Raw genomic sequence first — 15711 nt, forward strand, 5'->3', positions numbered from 1 at the left:
GGCCTATACTGTAGTGTAATTATTACTCCTATGTATATTGTATTATGTAATCTTCGAGGGAACGTTTACTCCTTTTCGATACTTTACAGTCTAAAGTGTACAAACTTAGTATCCAGAGGTTCCTTTTCCCAAGGCCTTCATTACAGGCCTTGAAAACTTGCAGATAATTAAAATAAATTCAATTCAACACCCACTTCTAATAAATTTATAGACAGATATGATCAAGAATGTGAAAAGAATTTGAAAATTGTGCATAAATAATAGCTTATATTATTTGCATTTACTGTCTTCAATATTTTAGATTCCAGAGATACTATAAATTACTCACATATAGCCAGTCTAGGAATCTTCATGGGTGGAAAATACGGGCTTTTCTCTATATAAAAAAACAGGTTCTTAGATATTTTATCTGCAGAGGTGGGGAAAATGAAAACTTGGCAGGATGTTAACAATGTCCGTAGCTCAGTGGTAAAACATGTTTGGCCTCAAGTTCAATCCTTGGCAAGTCATTAAAAGGATGACTGTGGGGGAAAGACCTCTCCCAGAGACCCTACAAAATCACTATCACTGAACGATAGTAGAACAGATGGAGATGATTTGCTTCCTATGTTTCTATCTGCTAAAAAATAGGTCTGAGGAACATTTTTTTCTAGTGATCAGAAGGTAACACCTTAATCTGCATATTTTCTAGTTGAGATGGGGGGGAGTTTGCTTTATACATATTCTTTCTTCTTTTTCTCTTTTTTCTTCTGTTTCAAGTTGGAGAGGAAAAAAATGCAGGTTCAATCTTACACTGTATTATTTCTAACCAAATGTCTCTTTAAATGTGGTATGCGATTCCTTGCAATTCTATACAAAAGGTAATATAGCGAACTACGGAGATTTGAAAAGCAGCAATCTTTGTGTAATTCTTTTTATAGCATGCTAAAAGGTTACAGGGTTGGAAAAGGCACTCTGTTTCTCAAGAAATAGAAGTTTGTTTGTAACTGCTTCAATGAATGTTCATAAGTAAAGGCTTGTTCCTGCCAATCTGGGGATCAGTAGTGACACTCTACACCAGAACTATATTTTAATTAAGAGCAATTGAAAGCAATTTCTGGATTTTGGAGGATTATATTTTGGGAACAGTGAGATGAATTCTGTAATTTTTCTTTTTAAAAAAGTAATACAACATGCTAAAATCGGAAGAAGTCTGGTAGCACCTTTTCAGAGTACTAAATTTTAGTAAAAGGCATACTTTTTTGAGAAGCTCACTTCATCAGATGCATGGAAAGCCTAAACTGATGGATTTAAATTGGGATGAGGCGGGCAGGGGGAGAAATAATGTGGGAAGACAGATTACAAGTACCTTATCAATTAACAATTATAACATGTTAAAAGCCTATTGTGTTAATTAAGACTTTCTGAGATAATCTGAAACTTTTTGAAGCGTGTGAGTTCAGCATTATCTTGCTCAACTGGGCTAGTGAAGCTTCTTTGTTCTAGAATAGCTACCTTGAGAATAGCTACCTTGAGATCTGTAATGAGGTATCCTGGGAGGTTAAAATGCTGTGTTAATATTTTGTCCTTGTTTGAGTCCCGATAACAAACTTGTGTCCATTAATACTTTTGATAACAAACTTGTGTGCACAAAGTCTGGCCTGTTTATCATATGTAGAATCCAGAAGGACATTGCTGGAGATGATGGCATATATTACATTAGAGGAAGAGTATATCACTGTGAAGTTGTTGGGGCCTGTGATGGTGCTGTTGATGTAAATATGAGGGCAAAGTAGATATCTGGCCTGGCTGTAGGCTTTGGTTTGGGTATTAGGATCATTTTCCAGTTTCTGGCTGCTTGTGAGAATTGGCTTCATGTTGGATGTAAATTGGTTTCATGTCTGTATGTAAATATAGGCCTGCCACCCAATGCCTGAGAAAGTGAAGTGTCATTATCTAGCGTGGTGGTAGCTTATTAATAATGCATTTTAGTGGCTTGAGCTGTGAGCTGTTGGAGATAACCAGTGATGTCCTATTGTTCTGTTCTTATGGTTATCATTTAATAGGCCCTTCCTAGCTCTATTGATTTGGCTCTATTGATTTGTCTGTTGGTCTTGCTGTGTGGGTAGTTCAGCCTCCTGAATGCTTGGTTTAATTCCATCAATCAAGCATCTCTGTGAAGTGGGTCAGAACAAATGTGGTTGTAGCATACAGCTTGCGTACAGATGACAGAAACTGATTACTGTATGTATTCTAGGTGAAAGTAGTAAGTGTGGCGATCTGTAGTTTTCCTGTGTAACATGGTGTTTATGTGTCCATTAAATCCATGTATAGATTTACCATGACATAAAGTAGACTTGTTTTGTAGATAGGCTGAGGCTAAGATTGATGGTAGTGTCAAAATTGAGGTGTTGATGGAATTTGATGTAAGATTTTTTTGTGTGTTCCAGATGATAAAAATATTATCAATGAATCTCAAGGAAAGGAGAAGTTTCAGGGATAAGAGTATAGGAACTATTATTCTAAGTCAGCCATGAAAATGTTGGCATATTGTGTAGGTATATGTTGCCAAAGGTAAATTAGTTATGTGTAAGTATCTGGTGGCAAAGTGTGTTGCATTGACATCAGTGGTGTTTCTGATGGCTATTAAAAGACAGACCACAAAAACAGAACAATCGGTTGTCACCTACAGTTCAAAGTTCAAGCCTCTCAAGTGCATTATTAATAATTCACAACCCATACTAGATAGTGACACTGTACTTTCTCAGGCATTGGGTGGCAGACTCATACTTGCATACAAACACCCACTCAAGCTGAAGGAGATTCTCACCAGCAATCAGAAACAATAGAAGATGATGCTAACATGGAAGTAGACCCTACAACCAACTCAAATGTCTATGTTGCCCCCACGTTCACAGCAACAGCACCATCACAGGCCCCAACAATTTCACACACAAGTTTAGAAGCACCTTCACATGCTCTTCCTCCAGTGAAATTTATGCCATCGTCTGCAAGCAATGCCCCTGTGGATTCTAAGTAGGACAAACAGTCCAGACTGTGTACAAAAGAATTAATGTTCAGAAGATCTGAACAATGGGTTTAACACATTATAATTATTAATTGATAAGGTACTTGTAGTCTCACAGGTAACCTGAATCTGCATAACCACCCTGTTTCTTCCCATCTCCCCCCCCCATCTCATCCAAATGTGTTTACATTAGTTTAGCCACTTCATGCATCTGATGATATGGAAAGTAATTAGTTAAAGCATATGCTTTTCAGCAAAATGTATTAGTCTGAAAAAAGCTACCAGATTCTTTCTGATTGTGGATATCACAGACTAATACAGTTCCCTCCTATTATTTGCACCCTAGTAATTCACCTTTAGGGAAGGGTAATTATTAAGTTGTTATTTATGCTTGCTTAGCTATGGTTTTGATGCACAAATAATTTTGGTAAGACCCACCAAATTTAATAAGATCTTTTGAATAAACTGCTAAGGAAAATAAGGTTGTGCACCTATGGAGAATTTTTTAGTGACTGAAATTTCCTATAACTTATGGGAAAGCAAGTATTTTTCTGATACAGTGGTGAGGTTTACATTCCTTGCCATAATGTAGTTTGCTTCTTTTGGCTTGATGTGATGTTATGAACCTTGATGTTATGTTATGAATGTGCACAAAGTATCTTATTTTTGAGTAATTAATCAGTGACATTTTCTTATGGATAAATGACTAATGAAAATTTGCATAGGGTGTGAACTTCAGATAGAAACAAGTCCTGGCATATTTTGGTTGGAGATGGAAGCTTAGTGAGGAGTAGTATAGATTGGGATATTGTGTTTATTCCTCAAAAGAATACAACCTGTAATTTGCATTATTTCAAAATTTTAAAATCTAGCAGATACTGAAAAGTCCATGTTTCAAATGGAAAACACTGGCTTAAATGAAGTCATGATTAAACGATGCTTTATATGAAGTAGAAAATGTAACTTTAGTCTCAAGGCACTATGAGTTGTAAAAATAAGAACAGATAATTTAGATATTTTAGGATTTTTTTTTTCCAATGGGAGACCTAACACTACAGTATTTGTTTCCTTTAACAGTCCTGAATGCAACTCGAAACTATCAGAGCACCTGGCAGAGCTTAATTTTAATGTTTATCGTCCCCTCCCACATTCCATTTCAAGGCCCAGGATTTCAACACTGCAGTCAGCCTTCTGCCCCAGGCTTTTTTCTCTGCTTTGGTAATGTCTTGTGAGATGAAGAAATATGGGAGCACTTCAAGAACCTTTACATTTTCAATACTTTTACATTGCCCTTATAAAATTTAATAAGGAGTCTGGAAACTTTTAAAATAGAATGATAGAAATGCAACTATATTTGTCAGAGCAAATGGGTGGATAAAAACACATTAACCACCCGTGGATTTTTCTCTGCCAGACTTTGCTCCTGGAAACAAACTGACTGGCTGATGATTATAGGCAATGAAGACACAAAGCAGCAGAAAAGGTGAGTTGGCTTTTCCAGTCCGATGCAAGCAGCCTGAGTGAGAGAGATTCTTCCTAGCTATGACTTGTTGGCTACCTGCTAAAGGCTGCTTCAGAACAGAGTGCTACTATGAATCACAAATTTTCCCCCTTTCTTTGGTACAGAGGGAGTTGACTCTACCCCCTAGAAAACTCTCCACCCAACTCAGAGTACATATAAACGGCCTTTTTATGCTTATTTGTTTAATGGCCTATTAGGTAAATCTCGCCTATTTACCTAAAAAGTACAGGAGCTATTTTTAAAAGTCATTTTTAAAATATCTCAAATATTCTAATAGTGTTTCCCTGTTTAACCTTCCCTCTTTGTGAGGGGAGTCATTTTAAATTCAGAGGATATCTTCCTGTCTAGTAAAGGAGCATGCTTACCAACTAAAGTATCTGTGATCAAGGGCTAATTAAGAGGGGGACGGGTCCTGCGGTTCGAGATACTTGAAACTGACGCCGGTGCGGAAGCTCTTTTGCCCAACCCTAGAAATATGACTGGGAGGGTTCCGATTACTCATTGGCATCTCTGCACTTTCCACATGTGCAGAGGCGCTGCTTCTTCGATGGCGTCCCAGATCTCAGCCCACATTTTGTGTTCCTTCCAAAATTGGGTGGTTACCGGCTCTCGCCCCGCTTCCAGGATGGCCAGCTCAGCCACCACGGCTGCTGGGCAGGGCCTTGGTTCATCCCCAGAACGACAGCGGGCTAATTGGATCAGAAAGTGCCTCCCGCCCAGTTGCGGACAGGGGGGTGGAGGAAACTCCGCGTTTTTCTTGCCTTGCTAAAGCCAGGCCTTCTTTGCCCGGAGCAGCCCTGCTGCCTCAGCGTCCTCCTGGAAGTCGCTGGGGTCTGCCCAAGTCCGCCCATCGCCCAGGAGGCGGGCCAGCCCCCCCCCCCGCTGGACGTCCTGCAGCTTGAAATAGGGGGAGGGGCTCTCGGGCCGGAGCGAGCGCTCGCCGGAGCCAGCCGAGAGGGAGGCGGATTGATCCAGCCAGAAGGGGTTGCGGAAAGGTGCCTTCCCCATCTGCCTGTTGCCCCAGAGGAGCCCCGAGACTTTCCGCTCTGCGGGAGTCCTCCGAGCAGCCGTCGGAAGAGGTGAGTCTCCTAGTAACCCTGCTCCCCGTGGGCTAGCATGGGGCTGGACTTAATTGCGGCGCCTCCACGAGCTGAGCTGAATCCCCACGCCGAAGAAGGGGGCTCGCGAGCAGAGGGGGCTCCTCCGCCCCTTCTCCTCTTCCACAGCGGAGCGTTCCTCGGACCTGCGCCCCCCACAAGCAGGTACCAAGGCGCCCGTTCTCTCCTTGCTCATTCCCCGCCGCGCTCGGCTGCTCGGGAAAAGGGTCCTGGAAGTGGGAAGACAGAGGGCGATTGTCCTCGCTCAGCTGCAGTGCCGCCGAGGGGGGGATAGCGGCCGGAGTCCTGAGGGGGCGGAGAGGAGCCGCCGCCGGCGCGGGGGGCTCTTCTCCCTCCTCTGCAACCTTCGCTGTCGCCCGGCCGCGGCGTTGGGTCCCCCTCCCACGTCGCTCGCTGCGGGCATTCCTCGGGGCAGGGAGGGAAGGGAGCAGCTGTCCCGGTTGAAACTGCCACACCTACTTAAGAGTTTCTGCGGAGGAAGGCGTCGTTTGTATCTATTGGATTCGTATTCCGGCTTTCCGCTGTCGGAGAGGTTTGTTTAGTTGCCGAGGGAGAGTTTTAGTTCTAAAACTGAGGCCGGGGTGAATCGTTGACGAGTCGGGACCCGGGTCCTTTGAGTGTCATGCGCCCCTCGGCTCTTCGGCAGGGTCTTTGAGCGAGAATCCATTTGCTGAGAAGCAGACTGGGGGGTCCTGAGGTGGGAAAGAGGGAGACGGAAGGCGGGCGAGGGGTCTCCATTGTGAAAGCTTTTTAGGCAGCCGCTGCTCCTGCTGAAACCCGAAGCTCCGTGCCCTGCAGGGAGTTGGCAGGACTCTTGTTAAACAGAAGAGGTAGAGTTCGCCGTGGAAACCATCGCGCTGCCCCGGTCCTGTACTTTTACAGGATTGAGACAACAGTGCTCGCTGTTTGTAACTCTGATTCTCCTGTGACATGCCTTTTTCCTCATCTTCATAAAAACAAGCGTTAAGCAAGAAACTGTGGTATAGCTGCATAGTATAGTGGCTAGGAGCAGTAGGATCTTTCCATCTGGAGGCACCTGTAGCTTCAAGCCCTAGTAACCTTCTTCTTCCTGCTGTTTGTGCTTCGAAATACTGCATCTTGCTTTTAATAATAGCTTAATATTTGGGAGAAATCAACCCAAGACAACTTAGAACGTTTCCTATTTACTCACCGATGTGAAATTTTCTCAGGGTGAGAGAATTAAATAAGATTGTACCTGCTTAAATGGGATATGCCCAAATCAGGCTAAGAACACAATAGTCCATCGTAATATGATGGACTTTGGAGGGACAGTGGAGCTCTGGTCCCAAAGTGGATGGGGTGGTTGAAGAAAGAGAATAAAAGTTGAGACTGTTACAGAAATAAAATGGGAGTTATAATTCTGATTAAGTATCTGCTGCAGACTTCCACTGATGGGTTGTGTTGGAAATAAACCCCTTTCTAGCTGGGAAAGAGATCTCTCCAAATGCTGGACAAGCAGAAACCAGGTGTATTCTCAGCTCTTGTGACTTTGTTATTTGGTTTCAAAAATTCTGGATTTCTCTGATCTGAAAAAAAGGTTCATACGCTGCACTCATATTCTTACATATGGAATGCAATACTGATTTTCTGGAGAGAAAAGACTATGCTTTGCCCTTTCTTGATTTGGAAGAGGTCAGAAACTCTTCAAGATAAATGTCAGGAGCTTTGCAAACTACAAACTGTGAACCAGTCTAACAGCTTTCTGTGCCAGCTAAGTTTTCTTTACTTATTCTGTTTCTTTGAAGAGTTAGTCAAATAATGGAGAAAGCCTCAAGTGCTTCAAATGTCTCTCTCTAAATTTTGCATGACTTTGAAAGATGGTGTAAGATCCAATCAAATTAACTGTGAGACTACTTATTATAGAATATCTGTTTTAATAATACGTAGTAACATCTCTCTGAGGATTTCCTATCTTGTGAAAAGAGTTAAAATCTTGTTTTAAAAATATTATTTAATTAGATTTCTCCCTGAACAATATGCAAAGGATTTATATTTCTTATGTAGAGAATAAAAATGACAGTGACTGGATTGCATCTATAATGTAGAGAATAAAATTGCACTGACTCACCTATCTCTAGGCATGAGCTGAACTGAAGTAGAGCAGGAATGGAATTCTTTGTATATGTTGCATAATAAGATACCCGATGTTTTATTGAAAGGTGGTTTGTTCCAAGTCTTCTGACAGCTATGACTAGTGAACAAAATGGTTGCTTAACCTCTCACAAATGCTAGCTAGGAGGTAGAAATATATGAGATATGCTACAGATTTGTGTGTCCTTGCCATCGGAGCCAGAATTAGGCAGCAATTTTAGTTAAGTGCTTTATTTTTTTTTCTTTACTTTACTTGGATTCCTGAGTACAAAATATTACACCCTCTCCAGTATCCCAAGTATGGGTGTATGCTATCTTTTCTCAGAACAGCAGAAACAAGCTTGTCATGTCTTCTCATGGGCATTTAACCTCACAATTTCCCAAGGGTGGGAGGTGAGCCTAATTTTTCAAGATGACTGAGATGCTATCTGTATACCCAGAGGAGAGCTATTTTGTGTTGCTTTTAAGCAAAACAAATTTGCCAATATGGCTTATGAGAACAATATTTCTAGGCTTGAGCTAAGCATGTAAAGAGTCACTAACTGTGTGACTTCCAGCTATCTCTAATTTTACAGACAAACGTCTCAGTCTTCCTGTCTCATTCAGTACCTGAAGGTTGAGATCTTGTTGCATAATAGAAACATGTCTGTATTAAGGTAGAGATACATATTAAAGGACAAAAGCTCTTGGAGTCCTTGATGCTCTCTGAGCTTGGTTGTTCACTTGCAGATGTTTCATTACCAGACTAGGTAACATCATCAGTGAGTGTGGGGTTTGCTCCCTCTTTTTGCTTGCCCTGCCACTATTGGTGGGGGTGTGGTTTTTTCCATGGTAGTTCCTTGCTGAGGGTATTATTTTCTGCTTGTTTGTCTGGTGTCAGTCCCTGCTTATTGTCTCTTTTGAATGATGTGTAAATGTAGCTTATCTCTATGTGTCTAAATGGCTGATTTGTCATCAATAATGCCAAGCTTCCAGGAATTCCCTAGCGTTTTTTGGATTTAGCTTGGTCTTCTCGTCTTCTCTTCTATTGGGACAGTAGCTCTTTCTGAGTCCTAGCAGTGATGCCTAAGCAACTTAATGTGATGAATAGGTAGATTCCATTTTATAAGGATCTATATTGAATTAGGCAAAGCTGAAATTGTTATTAAACTGTAACGTATCAATGGGTTGAATTTAGTACATTTCTCAGCAATTGTTTCAGTTCTTCTATGGAGGATATTCAGGCATTATGTCACAGATTATCTATCTGTGAGACTTAATTGTAAAAATGCTCTATTTTTTCTGAGGGTAAAAAGAAATTGAGAATGTAGATTGAGCTAAGGAATTTGAACATAAAATCTTGTAAACTATTCTTGTTTCAGAGAGGCATTCTTGTAAACTGACTGCACTTCTTTTAAGAATGTTTTGGGGAATAAGTTACATTTCAGTCAAGTTTTATCATTTGAACTTTTGAAAAGTGCTATTGAAAAACCTTCTCTGCCATTGCCCCTGCCCTTTGGAATATTCTCCCCCCAGAGGTGCAGTGGGCCCCCGCCCTCTGTTTCCTGTTAAAGGAAACTTGAGACCTGGCTCTGTCAGCTTGCATGGGGTGACAAGTTGTAATCAATCCTGGGGATGGTTGGCGCCCTGATGACACTCCCTGAGCTAATCGCCAGTTTTATCATCCCTTGGAATTTATTTATTAATTATTTAAGATTGTTTTATATTGTATTTTAATTGATTTTATCTCTTCTGTAAACTGCCCAGAGTTGCTTTTTAATGAGATGGGTGATGACAAATTTGATAAATAAAAGCTCTAAGACTTCACATTGTTGTATTAGAAAGCAAAGAGAAGCCATTCTCAGCTATGCTGAGAAGCCCTTACTGTTAGTTGGTGACAATTGTGTTACAGAATCTACAGAGCAGCAGGTCTTGGATTAATCTTCAAATAGATTTCTAGCCTCAGTCCATCCCCTGGAGAACAGACACACTTTTGAGAATATAACAACTGTTCTTTTCTGCTGTAACCTTTACACTAAGGTTACATGGGTTTCTACTGTTTTGGGAAGGAAGAAGAGAGAGGTGTGAATGCTGGCTTGTCATTTGTGCTGACACTTTCCTTGCCTGAACCACAATCTATACACAGGCTGTAGCTGCGTCTTCCTATGCAGTTGTTTATAGCCATTACTGAGCTGTCATGCCAACAAATGGGTTTAGGCATAATCTTGGTCACTTGTCATGAAAATCACATGCCTCAGTCCTGGATGTTCAAATGCATGGCACTGCATTAAGAGTAATTTTCTTGATGTTTACGTTGTAGTATTGGGTATTATGTGTGGCATAATCATGGTAGGTTACAATGCGTTTCTTTCACAAGTTAGCCATCCTTCATATACTTTATAACAAGTTGAGACAACATTTCTGCTATGCAGGAATTAAAATACTATAGGCTTGTTGAAGATTCTCTAGTCACATGATTTAAGAATATAGTAAACCTTTGATTTAATAAACTAGTGGAGGGCAGGACTGTCAATTAGACTCAAATGTCAGTTAAATCCGAATGGAATTTTAATGCATGAGTAAAAAGGCAAATGGGATTTTATGTATACATCAAAGGGTGTTACACTTGCATAAAATGATAAAGAGATGTTGTCTGTTGCATGTAAAGACGGCTAAGCCAAGGTCCAGTAAATTGAAGGCTGACTGCAGTTAGAAATATATTCAGCTGCCTATTATCAGGTGACCTCTAGTGGACTGTAAACCTAAAGGGTAATATTTGTAGGCAGAGTTGTGCCCATGTGTTGACAGGATCTCTTAATATGACACACAAGTATTTGGAAAATTAAGTACTATCTCAGTAGTCGTTACAACAAATGTCTTAGACTACTAATATCCTTGTGTTAAAACAGAATGGAAGAAATGAAGAAGAGGGAGATTCTTACTAAGATAAAGCAGTGAATTTATGGGTAGGTTGGTAATTGAAGTAGGACTATATACTCTGTGAAGTATTTGTTAGTCCTGATATATTAATATTTTCATCACTATAAGCAATAAAGAGACCCACTTACATGCAGTTATTACTATTATATTAATATGTTAACTACCCTATAAACATCAAGCCATCAAAAAAGTAATCTGGAATATATGCAATAGCAGTACAAAGCTTATATTGACAATTGGATTTGTCAAGCTCCAATAAATCTCAGGATGATCAGTATATTTTGAATTATTAGTCAGCATCAGTGCTTCCAAAATGATGATATAATACAGTTCTATACACTTGTAATGTCATTCTGTCCGACTCAGAGTGTCATTATTTTTTATATATTACAATCTTACATTAGCTATTGTGCAGTCTCAAAATGTGGAATACAAAAGTAAAATTTCATTTATGGCTTGCTTGTTATAAATTGAATTAAATACTAGCTGTCTCCAGGTACAACTTCATTCTCCAAATCAGGGAAAAAAGCATCTTGGGTCTGATTATTCTTGGTGTCTACCATTGTTTATATATAATCTATATTATATATATATTTAGACTTTTTCAATGTAGTAAAATACACAAAACAAACAAGAACAAAGATAGAAAATGAGAAATAGAGATAAAAGAAACTTTGAAAAAGAGAGAAACATACATTTATGCCTTCCATCCTTCATTCTGTCAAGTAATTATCATCTTAAACCTTTCCCCAACCTCTTCATCCCTTTTTGGCATTTACCAGCATTTTCAACTATTCACTGAAATAGGAATGTGTAATTTTTTTTGGAACTGATGCCTGCATTTCATAATTAAGTAGAATGCTGGGGGAAGGATGTCAGACCAGAAGAAAAAAGTGACAAGTGAGGACAAAAATTTAGTTAGCATTAAATTAAATACAGTGTAATTACTCCTCTCTCACTCAAGGCACAAATGATCAGGGTCAAATTATCCTACTTTATGCAAAGGCATAGTTCTCTGGAGAAGGCTCTAATGCTGGGAAAGGTGGAAGGAAAGAGATGAAGAGGGTGACCAGCAGCAAGGAGGATGGACTCAGTTACAGTAGCAATGAGTGCATCATTGGAAGACCTGAAAGACCAGATTAGGGACAAATCATCATGGAGAAAATCTATCTGTGTGGTTGCTAAGCGTTGATAACAAACTTGATGACACATGATCATTCCTCATACATTTAATGATTGTCCTGCCTGTCATATTAATAATTATAATTCAGGGAGAAATTTTGCAGTGTCTTGAGGGAGGGCTGCACCAAGATTTGGGGGCTAGTGTGTGCTCCTAAGACCTCAGGTTGTGTGCTTCTGATTAAAAAGGGTGATTATCTTATATACTGCACATGGGTTTTAAAGCACAATGTTAATATTACTTGTCAAAACTGTCAAAGTGGAAACAATTTAAGTATTAATACCTTTTTTCTTTAAAAAAAAGCTGCTTAAATTTCTCATTCAGACTATTAAGTATAACTGTTTCTATTATAAAAGTTAAATATTCTTCCCACTGGGTCAGTAAATTATTAGTGTCTTTTATTGACATATTAGCTTAATTTCTACAAACTTTAAATCTTCAAGTGTGTTGTCTGTGTTTCAAAAAAAAATTACTCTAGTAGTTTTCATTTTGATTGGACTTTTATGGTCCCTAATCTATAATTTTAAGGTTTGACTTGTTTGTCCTATGTTAAGAAGGATATATAGAATTATATAAAGTTTGTAGGTTGCCATGGATGGGATTCTGTCAAACATAACTTTTAGTATTAATGGATTACAGCATGAAAAACTGATCACTCCGCTTCAAATGTTTTGAATGGCTATAGTTAAAAATGTTTACAAGCTTCCTACAGCAATGTTTCTTAAAGTATGTTCTAGGGAACACTGGTCTCAGTGTTGGAGAGGTCCTGTGAGTGTTATGGCAATTCAAATTATTTTCTATATCAAATCTTACTTCACACATTGAAATGTCTGCATATGCAAGTTCATACATTTCTGGTTGATTGCCATTATTGGAAATATAATAAAATTATGTTTGCTTAAATATAAATATATTTTTCTTTAAAAATAAGGAAAATATTATTAAAATGTTTTTGATTTCTATACTGTTTTTTGAAAAGTAATACACATCCGTATTTTTTTTTAAAAAATTGTTCCATTGTCTTGACAAGCTTAACACTATAATAATCTCCCTGCTATAGAAGTTTGCTTTCAGTATTTGAACCCAGTGCTGCCACATTCTAAATGGAAGTATATCACAAACAGGCACAATGATCCAAATCTGGAAACTACTACTTTTTTATAATTTTCTTGACAGAAATCGATAAGAGATAGTAGCTGAAATAGAAATCATGGGTCTGAAATTGTTCCGAAAATAGATTAATATATCTTTCCAATTTTCCATGTAAAAAGGTGCTGGATCGGTGAAGCTGCATGGCTGAATGGCTTGCTAAAGTTTATGGTATTAAGGACAGGTCGCTGCATTAAAAACTCATTGCAAGGCTTTGGGTTCTGCAGCTGGTAACATCCTTTCACTTGAGCTCCATGCTTTTGAAGAGTATTGCCATTGCTTCTTCAGTGTTATTTATTCATTCCATTTATGTGGCCACCCATCTCAAACAAATGACTCTGGGTGGCGAACAATCATAAAATCAATTAAAACCAAGCCACAAACACAACACAAAAGAAAATTAAATATATACAGCAGCCAAGAAAATTATAATCCAGAGATGTTAATATAACCAGATGTTAATATAATCTTTAAATGTATCTAACTCTACTGATCACAACAGTGATGTAAATAAGGAAAAACTGTGTTTTCCAGGTATATGTTGTTATGACAAGAGAGCCGGTGTGGTGTAGTGGTTAAAGACACCAGCCTAGAAACCAGGAGACGGTGTGCTCCCTTAGGCGGAGAAGCCGTCTGGGTGGCCTTGGGCCATTTGCTCTCTTGTTGGCGCCAAAACAGCATCAGGCTCTGCAACAAGCTGGCTGAAGAATGAATCTTTCATCACATCATACATTGGTGGCTTCACCATGAGAATTAGGCAAGCACATTGCAAAAAAAAGAAAAAAATGGACCCTGAAACCAAGTGGAACAAATGCTAAAAAGAAAAAAAGAAGAAGATGTGTTTCCAAGGAGTATGGCGATTTCCTATGCCAAGCTGCTGCTGCTGTTAAAAATACGTATAATGAAACCACACATTAGGAAAAGGCTTTATTTTGTGTAGTATGGGACTGATCATTTTATGTTATAGAGAAAGAATCATTATATTGAAAATGTTGTGGTCAGCTATGGAAAAGTTTTAGGAATTAGAACCTGACTTTTAAAAAGGTAACATTATTCATTTCTCATATCTCTGTTGTTTAAAAAAGAGCACTGAAACTGTGTGGTTGGAGAGGAAATAATGCACTTGCTTTCATGCATTCTGCATTCTTAAGCATTAGGAATCTCCAACGCTTTTTCAGTGTATGGCAAAAAGATATAGTCGTCTTACAAAAAACTTTGTTACCTCCTGTTTGAAAGGAGGTTTTTCTATGATCAGGTTAAAAGTGTAAGTCAGGAAAGGGTGTAGCCTATCTTTCTGTGCAGAAGCCTTTTAAAAAAGGGGGGCATTCAGGCAAATGGACTTTCATATACAGCCTACAGCAGCAAAGTCTAGGGAACGTATTTTGCCACTCTTTTCTTAGGTTGTATGAACTGGGTCAGAGAATAATACAAGATGACTTAGTAGGATTTTTATGTTTTAAAATTAAAACATTAAAGCAAATTGTTGGCCTCCTCCCTTTTGTATGAATGAATGAATATTTTATTACGGTCACTGACCAGAATTGCAAATCGACACATTACAAATAAAAATACAGTAAGAACAGAACAAGATACTATGCTTTATATAGTAACATCTAAACAGATTGGTCAGGAAGCAACAGATCAAGTCAAAGAAACTGAGATTATACATGTTTACAGGGAATAATTTTAAGGGAAATGGAATGCCAGATAAACACATATAGCAGTGTGTGTTGAAGAATTGGAAAGTGTTAGACCTTAAAGCCTAATGCTCAGTCAGTGGCTGCATTCCCAGAATGTATTCAGACATAATTTGCTTAAGCAACCTAACTGCAGTTGGCTGGGTTCTTACTATATGGGAACCAAGGTTAAACCATGATTGCAAACCAGCCTAACTCACACAACATAAGCTATAAAACAACCACATTTTGACTGGTTATGTGAACCCAGCCAATGGAGCAAAGGACATTGCCATATAAAGCAGTACCTACGTGTAACATTCTCAAAAAATGCATCTCCCTCTTTTGCCAATAGTACTTTCTCAAAAAAAGGTACAGTACCTCCATCCTGGTTTTCAAATCCTAATTTTTAAAATAGCAGCTACAGTACATTTTTTGTGGTTCTAGGCATCCTTGGATGTGGTTTCTGTTTAGAGAAGAGTGCTATATCCTGTTTAATATTGAGAGCAGTGGTAAATTAGTAACATCTGGACTCCTTCCTGTGCTGAGCGAAGCGTAATTATCAAGGTTTATCATGGGTGCTTGTCCTTCCCTGCATTGCTTCCATCTGTTATCCCCAGACAAGATCATTCCCAAAGAAGCCCCTAAGTACTGTACTGTAATGCAGGCTTGGCCGGCGTACAGCTGTAAGCTTTTAAGTTTGCTACTGGTGGATGGCTCTGAGTGCTCACTTTGAGATTGTTTGGGTTTTGTTTTTCTTGGAAGAAGCAATTTAATAAACTAGTTACTGTGGCAGATGGGTAAACAATGAATCTTCCTACCATCAAAGCAGAGGAACTGATCCCAAATAAGCGATAGAAATATGGAGGTCAGTCAAAATAATCCTTCCCCTTATTGTTTCATTAGGAAACACTTTTATTTTAAGAAATGTGTCTTTTGCATCTCACCCATTTGGATTTCCTGCACTTTTGCATATCGACCCTCCCCCCAAATGTTATCGGACCTTAATGTAGGACCTAACGATACAT

The 15711-nt window shown here is 39.0% G+C and overlaps 2 protein-coding genes across 6 annotated transcripts in view; one reads left to right on the plus strand and one right to left on the minus strand.

Moving 5' to 3' along the window:
* DDB2 (damage specific DNA binding protein 2) overlaps window positions 1-15711 on the minus strand; it is an 83676-nt gene that overhangs the window by 28896 nt on the left and 39069 nt on the right. The gene's annotated exons all lie outside the window — the stretch shown is intronic.
* PACSIN3 (protein kinase C and casein kinase substrate in neurons 3) overlaps window positions 5324-15711 on the plus strand; it is a 29976-nt gene continuing 19588 nt past the window's right edge. Inside the window, exon 1 of one of the 5 annotated variants that reach the window (XM_088145685.1) lies at window positions 5324-5608. The gene's annotated coding sequence lies outside the window, so the exon portion shown is untranslated. Of the gene's footprint in view, window positions 5609-6027; window positions 6180-15711 lie in introns of those variants that run through there. The other 4 variants (XM_088145689.1, XM_088145688.1, XM_088145690.1 and 1 more) reach the window with 4 other exon arrangements.

Source organism: Python bivittatus, unplaced genomic scaffold (assembly GCF_059951505.1).
Source record: "Python bivittatus isolate LINGU-HERP-01145 unplaced genomic scaffold, Pbiv_v1 ctg000480_np1212, whole genome shotgun sequence".
Lineage (NCBI taxonomy): Eukaryota > Metazoa > Chordata > Lepidosauria > Squamata > Pythonidae > Python > Python bivittatus.